Genomic DNA, 8,833 nt, shown 5'->3' with positions numbered 1-8,833 from the left:
TGGAAAAACTATTGCCCTGTTTTTTATGTGCTTTAAAGGTGCAATATGTTATATTTTTGCAGTAAAATATCCAAAAACCACTAGGCCAGTGTTATATATTTTGTTCACTTGAGTACTCACAATATCCCAAATGTTTCCAACTGTTTGTAAATCGTGAGAAAATTGCAATTTTAACCAAGGCTCCGGGACGTGTGAGGAGTCGCCTGTCAATTGCGTCATACCCACGTTACCCTCGGTTTCCGGTTTTATTTTGTAGAAACCATGGAAACACCAAAGACGCTTTAATATATTACATGTTTTAATAGGCAAGGGAACAACTGTTTGGTTACATTTATACACAGAAAACTAATTATTGTTATATAGCTCAACATGTTTAGTCATAGTTTAAATGTAATTTTATTGATTTTTTGCAAGTACCACGCTTTACTATACCTCAGAGAAAAACACTATTTTGTCAAATAGCTAACATAGCATAATCAGATGCAGCTTTATTTTTAGTAACAGTAATACAGAATTCCATCATACAATACGTTTTAAAATTAATTGCATGCCATTTATCAACACAAGCCATCCAGCATTTAATATGATATTCTTAAATCGATCTGTCTTACTGCAGCGTGTAACAGTGTCTCACAGCAGCGGTCGAGCGAACACACAGAGTAATGTTATAACATTTTCAACACACTCAAATGTATCTAATATGATAAACAGAGCTGCGTTACCTCATACTCATGACTGGAAAAGCGGAAGCAGCGCCGGTGACTGTGGCATAATAAAAGTCCCGCTGCTCGTGAGGCGTGTGTTGCACAATCGCTCCAGCAGCCTTGTTCAGCTCCCACAACACTCACTCTTGCTCTGCTTCATACTACGTTAATAATCGCATCCATGAACATGATTTCTTCCCGAGTCCAATCCCTATTCTTTTGCATCGTCTGTTAAGGTGAAGACCACATGTCCCAAGATTCTGCGCTCAAACTTGGCGTCATCAAGCTACGCCTTTGTTTTGAATAGGCCTCTAGCGACCTCTAGCGGACAGAGTTATTACATATTGTACCATGTTCAAATTCATAAGTCAACACCATTGCTGAGTATTTTCAAAGACTAGAATAACACAATACGCATCACTCGTATTGTTTTGAATAGGAGAAAGTGCAGTGCGAAATATGGCGGAATAAGTCCCGCCTTCCTGCTAAATAAGAGCCAATCCCCGATTGGTAAAGTCATCTTGTCACTGCAGCAGTCGTTGGAAGCTCCGGTTCCTATAGAAACAGTCAACTCCGAAATGAGACACGTATTTAAGACTGCGCATGCGCATTAGCTTGATCCAGCCTGAATAATATCGTTTTTTGTCATGATTCGAGCATTTAGAAACAAAATTTATGAGGTTCTCAGATTTCATTGGTGATTTCAAATTTGAAATTTATTCGAAAACTTGGCAAAAAAATTTGTCACAGGAAAAATGGTTAAATATGTCACTTTGGTGATCAAAGATGAGTTTTAAGGTATAAAATTATTGACTACAGGGGGACTTTAATATTGTGTTGTTTCAAGTTAAAAAGTAAGTGTTTGCTCTGCCTTAAAATTTAAATTTTAGTCAATTTGGATATTTTGAGTTATCTCAACAAAAAAAAAAAAACGCTCAATTTTAAGTTGTAATAACTAATTGCAATCACACACACACACACACACTGGGGGCATGTTGTCACATATGGGGGTAAGTTGGCACAACAGAACTAACAGCCTATTAATTTTCAAAACAATTTCAATATTAAATCTCATATGAAACATGAAACAAAATACATGAAACTGCAAAAGATGTAACATACAAAAATATAAAAACATTGTTTTTGACCAATAAATATTGTGATTGGTAATTAAAATGTAGCCCTATATTTGTAATTGTTTATTCATAGTTTTTTTATTTTTTTATTATTATTTTTTTTTATTGAATATTAACAAGAACAGAGTATAGTTTACAAACAAGAGTATATAACCATACATGTCAGGGGTAATACAAAAAAACAGAAAAGATTTAAAAAAAAAAAAAAAAGAAAAAAAGGGCATTTTACATGAAATTGTATCTATTAAACAACTGTATAGTTTTTATTGCTTTCAAGTTTTTGCTTTTGGATATTGTCTCTAAATATATTTTAATATCTATTTTAAATTCTTTAAAATTTGGCATTTTTTCATTCCATTTGACTTTATGAATATAGTAACGGGCAATTATAATAATTAAATCAAATATAATACTTCTATCACCATCAAATGAAAAACATTTTAGCATAACATCAATTTATTCAAGGTTAACAAGCATCATAGTCTTTCTTTGTAAGTAAATACTGACTTCTTTCCAAAACATTTGGGTCTTGGGACACTCCCAAAATAAATGATTAATAGTCTCAGGGGAAATTTGACAAAAAACACAATTATCTTCCATATTCACTTTGAAACAAGTGACTTACCTGGATAAACCCAATGAAAAATTTGATGAGAAACTTCTTTCACTTTATTTGTGATGCAATATTTATGAGGTGTCATCCAAATTTTACTCCAATCAAGATATTTTTTTAATAGAGAATTCCAGCGAGTAGTAACAGCATACTTTTGGATTGAAGAAGGGAGCGTAAGAAAATACCATTACATCCAAAACTTGTGAAATCTTTGCCCTGCAACATAATACAAGAAGTAAATTCTCCAATTGTTTGTAAAGAATAATTGTTACTACCTTCTAAATATTATTCATACAGTATGTACCATTTCTTAATATTTATTTATCCTCCAGGAGGTGCTACACACAACATTAACTTGTAGAGGCGCCTGTATAAAACACCAATAAAAGTCTGTAAAGTTTGGTCTCTTCATTTAATGTCTCAAACTCCAGTGCTGCTAATAACAAGAGATAATTGATATGAGATTATGACAGGAAATTAATATTCAATTAGTCCAAAATAAGATTTGTTTTTGGCAGAGCAACAGATTTTATAAATTCTGTAATTTTGTCATGTTTATGTCACTTTTATCTTACCCTGTTAGACAAAATTACAAAAATCTTGCAGAAATTATATTATAAAATTCCATAAGATGTTCAATGATTTCATGTTAACAACCTGAGTGCTGAGAAATAGCTAACTTTAGCCCTTAATTTCTGCGTAAATAATCAAGCTATATTTAAAAAGTGCTTAACCACAGTATATATCTGAAAGTCTGGTATAATTTGTTATATATATAAACGACAACACTGGCTGTTTAAACGTTACAAAATTCAACAGGAATGACCCCAGTGATCGCAGGGACTTTTGTTTTGAAATCTCCTTAGAGTCCGAGAGCGGAAGTCATTGGCGACAGCGAAAGGTTCACGTTACTTGCAGGAACAGTAAAGAAAGGAGGAAAAGCGGGTAGCGGGATATCAACATTGATTTAATTCAGAAAAGGTGTCATTTAATCTACAGACGCTGGTATCTCAGTATCCATCTCCCCCCTGAAGCCTCTGGCGAAGTTCATCGTGGAAGTGAGTGAAAGAAATAAGGCTGCTATAGCTAGCGAGCTAAAGGTGTTTGTCAGGCTGTTAGCTCCATTAGTTCATATCGGTTAGCTGACCGGTAATCCTGCTTATAATGAACGCTAATCTTGACTGATCGATTGAGGCTGTGATCTGTATTCAGTGTTTGAACAATAACTGCGCATCACGACTCGCCCTGTGGCTCATATTAGCGACAGAAATGAATAACTCCATGGATGTGATGTGGATCGATATCTGACCAGCTCGATTGATTATCAAGAAATCAGTTAAATATATCGGTTTTACAGACAGCTGGCAGGTGATTTGTGAATTATCGTGTTCCTCCTTCCTGTTAAGGGACTGAACATTGAACATTGAGGTTTCTGGCCCGCAGGAGGAGGAGGAAAGCTCATTCAATGTCGTGAGACTGCTTTATTTATTTATTTACTTTCTATTTTGTTTACGTTTATTTTATTATATTAAATGTACGAATACAGGTGTTGTTTAATATTTAAAGTTATGTTTATTTGTTTGTTTATATTTAATATTACTACTACTACAATTTTTTTGAAGGCTTTTGTCTTTACTGTGGGCCATTGGAGAATCCATTACACACACATAAGAGACTCTGGGGAAAGATGCGAACTTAAAGGGCTAGTTCACCCAAAAAATTACAATTTTATCAGTATTACTTTTTCTGCAGAGCACAAAAGCCAGAATTATAGCTTTAGTTGCTACTCACTTTCATTGCATCTTTAATTTATACATTTGTGGCTGTCAGTTCCTAATATAAGGGATAGTTCAACCAAAAATGAAAATTCTGTCATTTACTCCCCTTCGAGTTGTTTCGAACCTGTATGAATTTATTTCTTCTGTTGAACACAAAAGAAGATATTTTTACGAATATGGGTAACCTAACAGTTGTGGGGCACCATTGACTTCCATAGTATTGAAAAACAATTCGAGTCAGTGGTACCCCACAACTGTTTGGATACAAACATTCTTCAAAATATCGTCTTTTGTGTTCAGCAGAAGAAAGAAATTTGCTTAATATGTTAATTTAGGTTGTAACATTGTGATTGTAGCTTGACTACAGACAAGAGTTGTATGCGTGTTTTCAATATTTAGGAATCTTTATGGCTAATTTATGTTAGAAATAACTGAATAAAGGCTCTCCAAGAATGGTAATGATTTAATGTTTTAATGATCAGAAACCAGGCATGTACAGTAACTGTACAGTTTTAATATTGTTATAATTCTCTGAGAAATGGGAAGTCCGCACCACAACAATAACAACGGCGCAAAGGAACAATATCGTTGGAATCACTTACACAACAAAACTTTGAGCCAATCAGAATCCACCTGACTTTAAAGGCACGTTCACATCAAGAACGTTAACTATAGCGCAAACTATATTTGCGCCCACACCAAAGGACGATCATTTTCAATGTATTATAAGCTATAGTTCTGTTATCTGCTGCTTTAAAGGCACAATATGTAATTTTTCACTGCTAGAGTTCACCTATTCAAAACAAAGTCGATGCTTTGTGATGCCGAGATTGAGTGCGGAATCTCATCTTCACCTCACAGCCGGTGGAAAAGAATCGGGGAAGTGACTCATTAGCGATTGCTAATGAGAGACGAGCACGATTCACAGCTAGAGATGCTGCTTCCGGTCAAGCATATGTGGGGTAAAGCAGTGCTGTTTGATCATATTAGATACATTTGAATGTGTTAAATTGTTATAACGTTACTCTGTGCGTTCACTTGGCGTTTGCTGTGAGACACTGTTGCACACTGCAACTTGTTCGATATTAGAATATCATATTAATAAATGCTGGATGGCTTGTATTGCTAAATTGCATGCAATTCATTTTAAAACACATTGTATGATGGAGAGAATGCTGTATTACTGTATTATTGTATTACTGTTGAGGCATGGTAAAGCATGGAACTCGCGGAAAATCAAGAAAACGAGATTTAAACAATAAGACTAAACGTGTTGAGCTATATAACATGATTAGTTTTCTGTCGATGAACGTATCCAAATAGTTATTCACCTTTATAATAAAACGCATAATATATTAAAGCATATTTGGTATTTGCATGGTTTCTACAAAATAAAACCGGAAAATAAGGGTAACGTGGGTATGATGTTATTGGTAGATGACACGGTTCGTGTCCTGGTTAAAATTGCTTATTTTTCTGGATTTAAAGGTGCCATCGAATCGAAAATTGAATTTACCTTGGCATAGTTGAATAACAAGAGTTCAGTTCATGGAAATGACATACAATGAGTCTCAAACTCCATTGTTTCCTCCTCCTTATATAAATCTCATTTATTTAAAAGACCTCCGAAGAACAGGCGAATCTCAACATAACACAGACTGTTACGTAACAGTCGGGATCATTAATATGTACGCCCCCAATATTTGCATATGCCAGCTCATGTTCAAGGCATTAGAAGGGCAGTCAATATTAACATCTGGATCTGTGCAGAGCTGAATCATCAGACTAGATAAGCAAGCAAGAACAATAGCGAACAATGGCAGATGGAGCAATAATAACTGACATGATATCATGATATTTTTAGTGATATTTGTAAATTGTCTTTTTTAAATGTTTCGTTAGCATGTTGCTAATGTACTGTTAAATTTGGTTAAAGTTACCATCGTTTATTACTGTATTCACGGAGAGAAGAGCCGTCGCTATTTTCATTTTTAAACACTTGCAGTCTGTATGATGCATAAACAACTTAATTCTTTATAAATCTCTCTAACAGTGTGTAATGTTAGCTTTAGCCACAGAGCACTATCAAACTCATTCAGAATCAAATGTAAACATCCGAATAAATACCATACTTATGCGATTAAGCATGGTGCATGACGAACACTTTGTAAAGATCCATTTTGAGGGTTATATTAGCTGTGTGAACTTTGTTTATGCAGTGATAGAGTTGAGAGCTCGGGAGGGGGCGGAGTGCGCGAGTAATTAAAGGGGCCGCAGCCTGAATCGGCGCATTTCTAATTATGCCTCAATAGGCAGTTAAAAAAATTAATAAAAAAAAAATATATGGGGTATTTTGAGCTGCAACTTCACAGACACATTCAGGAGACACCTTAGACTTATATTACATCTTGTAAAAAAACATTCGATGGCACCTTTAAACATTCTTGGAAATATTTGGAGATGTAAGTACACAAGTCAACAAAATATATAACACTATTCTAGTGGTTTTTGGATATTTTAATAAAAATCGTACATATTGTGCCTTTTAAATGCTCGAGCTCTTTAAAGTTGAATTGATTCTGATTGGCTGTCAGTGTTTGTTAATCAGCTCAAAAAATCGCCCTGTAAGTGATTCCACCTATATTGTTCCTCTGTGTTGTCATTGTTGTAGTTGTGGTGTGGACTTCTCTGTTCTTATAGTATTAGAACAACAATTAAAATGTTATATTATTTAGTTATCATGAACGGGCATTATAGACAGACAATTATGAACTGTTGGTGTGGACGCATTTTTTTAAAATCAGTATTGTTCTGAGTGTGAACAGGCCTTAAATCAATCTATATTAGGGGTGTGACGAGACGGGTATCTCACGAGACGAGACTCGAGACTGAGTTCACGAGACGAGACGGGACGAGACAAGATTTTTACACACTATTTTTAAGAAATCCTCAATGGCGAAATACATGACTAGAAAAAATATTCTGCAGGTGTGTTTGAAATGTTTTAACTAATCATCTTATAATGAATGTCATTCAGTTCTACTTTCTGAGTAAGAATTATCATATGCAGGAAAACACAACAATACTCAAGCACTGTAAAAGGTTTTGCCACAAACTCAACTGACTGACTTCTCTTTATGATTTCAGTCTCTTCAGATCTTACTGTACATGATTTATGAGCTTCTACAACTTTTGTCCTCCTAACTGAACTCCTTTCCACAAACTGATCATAGAAATAAAAATAGTATAAATAGAAATGGTAACACTTTACAATAAGGTCTCATTTATTAACATTAATGTATTAACCAAAATCAACTAACAATGAGCAATATCTTTGCTACAGTATTTATTAATCTTTGATAATGTTAGTTAATAAAAATAGTAATTCATTGTTAGTTCATGATAGTTCACAGTGCATTAACTAATGTTAACAAATGAAACCTTACTGTTTGTGCTTAATAAGATTAAGAGAAAACTGTTATTCATTTTTATGGTAACACTTTACAATAAGTGCAACCATAATCGTACTCTCTCAATATTCAAAGTGCAAATAAGACCAACTTTTTCTTTGATAAAGAGCTAAGAGATGGTTACAACTTACGCTGCCCAGCCTAAAATAGCTTTCATATTGGAAGATACTTGCATTCATCAGGGAGCCGCTTTCAAAATGCGGGGTTTTGAAATCACGTTTGAATGTGCTCGCACGTTTACTTTCACTTTCAGCGATCGCGCGTACTCTTTAAATATGGAGCGGCGCACCCGTTATCCAACTTAATTAAATGTTTTTTATTTAAACACAAAGCAAAAGGACAGTGGAGGCGTAATGTAAACGTAGCGGTGGCATATTCTTTCCTAATCATCCTAACACTCTGTCATGGCAACATCACGAGACTACTTTTCGCCTCTACGAGAAATCTCGTCACACTTTAGTCTCGCGAGATCTCGTGACACCCCTAATCTATATGTTTCAGATGTATCTGTATTGTCTTCTGGATTCGATGATTCTGACTCAACCATTGGTTTTGAATTTAGATGTTGAAGATTTAACCTCGGCAAATACCTGAGTCTTACTCAGGGATTCAGGGAAGCATTTCCTCACTGGTTGTGTCACAATAGGAATCCCTCCCTGATGCCCGGCTTCCTCCTGAGCTAATCTCTTTTCAAAAGGTTAATGATTTGAGATGAGACTTCTAATGGATACAGCATATTGCATTAGTGCTGCATCACCGATAATCACCAATAATGATGCCGTGCGTGGGCGTTAGAAATACGTCAAAAAACATATGCACACTTATGGGCTTTTCTTTTGTTGAATCTCAACCACTATTGTTTAGCATGCACAAGATGCATGCAGTTGACATGAGGAACAATAGACCTGTATGTGATATAGGTCAGTTAGAAGAAGCACTTCAGCACTTCTGTTTGTTAGGCCTTTACCTATGCTTTATTCATTAAAAAACAAAAAAACAAAAACAACAACAACATTTTGTCTACTTTGAGGCTTCTTGATAGGTTTTGTTGTTTATTTTTCATGTTTTGTGCTGGGATTCATGTAGCCAGAGGTGCTCTTTTATTGAATTTGATTAATTCAGTGTCATGCTC

The 8,833-nt window shown here is 34.9% G+C and overlaps 1 protein-coding gene across 6 annotated transcripts in view; it reads left to right on the top strand.

Moving 5' to 3' along the window:
• Positions 1–3,326: 3,326 nt before the first annotated feature.
• csnk1g1 (casein kinase 1, gamma 1) overlaps positions 3,327–8,833 on the top strand; it is a 63,896-nt gene continuing 58,389 nt past the window's right edge. For 5 of the 6 annotated variants that reach the window (XR_010896382.1, XM_067400088.1, XM_067400087.1 and 2 more), the window contains exon 1: positions 3,327–3,511. The gene's annotated coding sequence lies outside the window, so the exon portion shown is untranslated. Of the gene's footprint in view, positions 3,512–3,804; positions 3,924–8,833 lie in introns of those variants that run through there. The other variant, XM_067400085.1, reaches the window with a different exon arrangement.

The sequence above is a fragment of the Chanodichthys erythropterus genome, chromosome 11 (assembly GCF_024489055.1).
Source record: "Chanodichthys erythropterus isolate Z2021 chromosome 11, ASM2448905v1, whole genome shotgun sequence".
Taxonomy (NCBI): Eukaryota; Metazoa; Chordata; class Actinopteri; order Cypriniformes; family Xenocyprididae; genus Chanodichthys; species Chanodichthys erythropterus.
The sequence above is the reverse complement of the archived record's forward strand: the minus strand, read 5'-3'. Positions and strand labels throughout refer to the sequence as shown.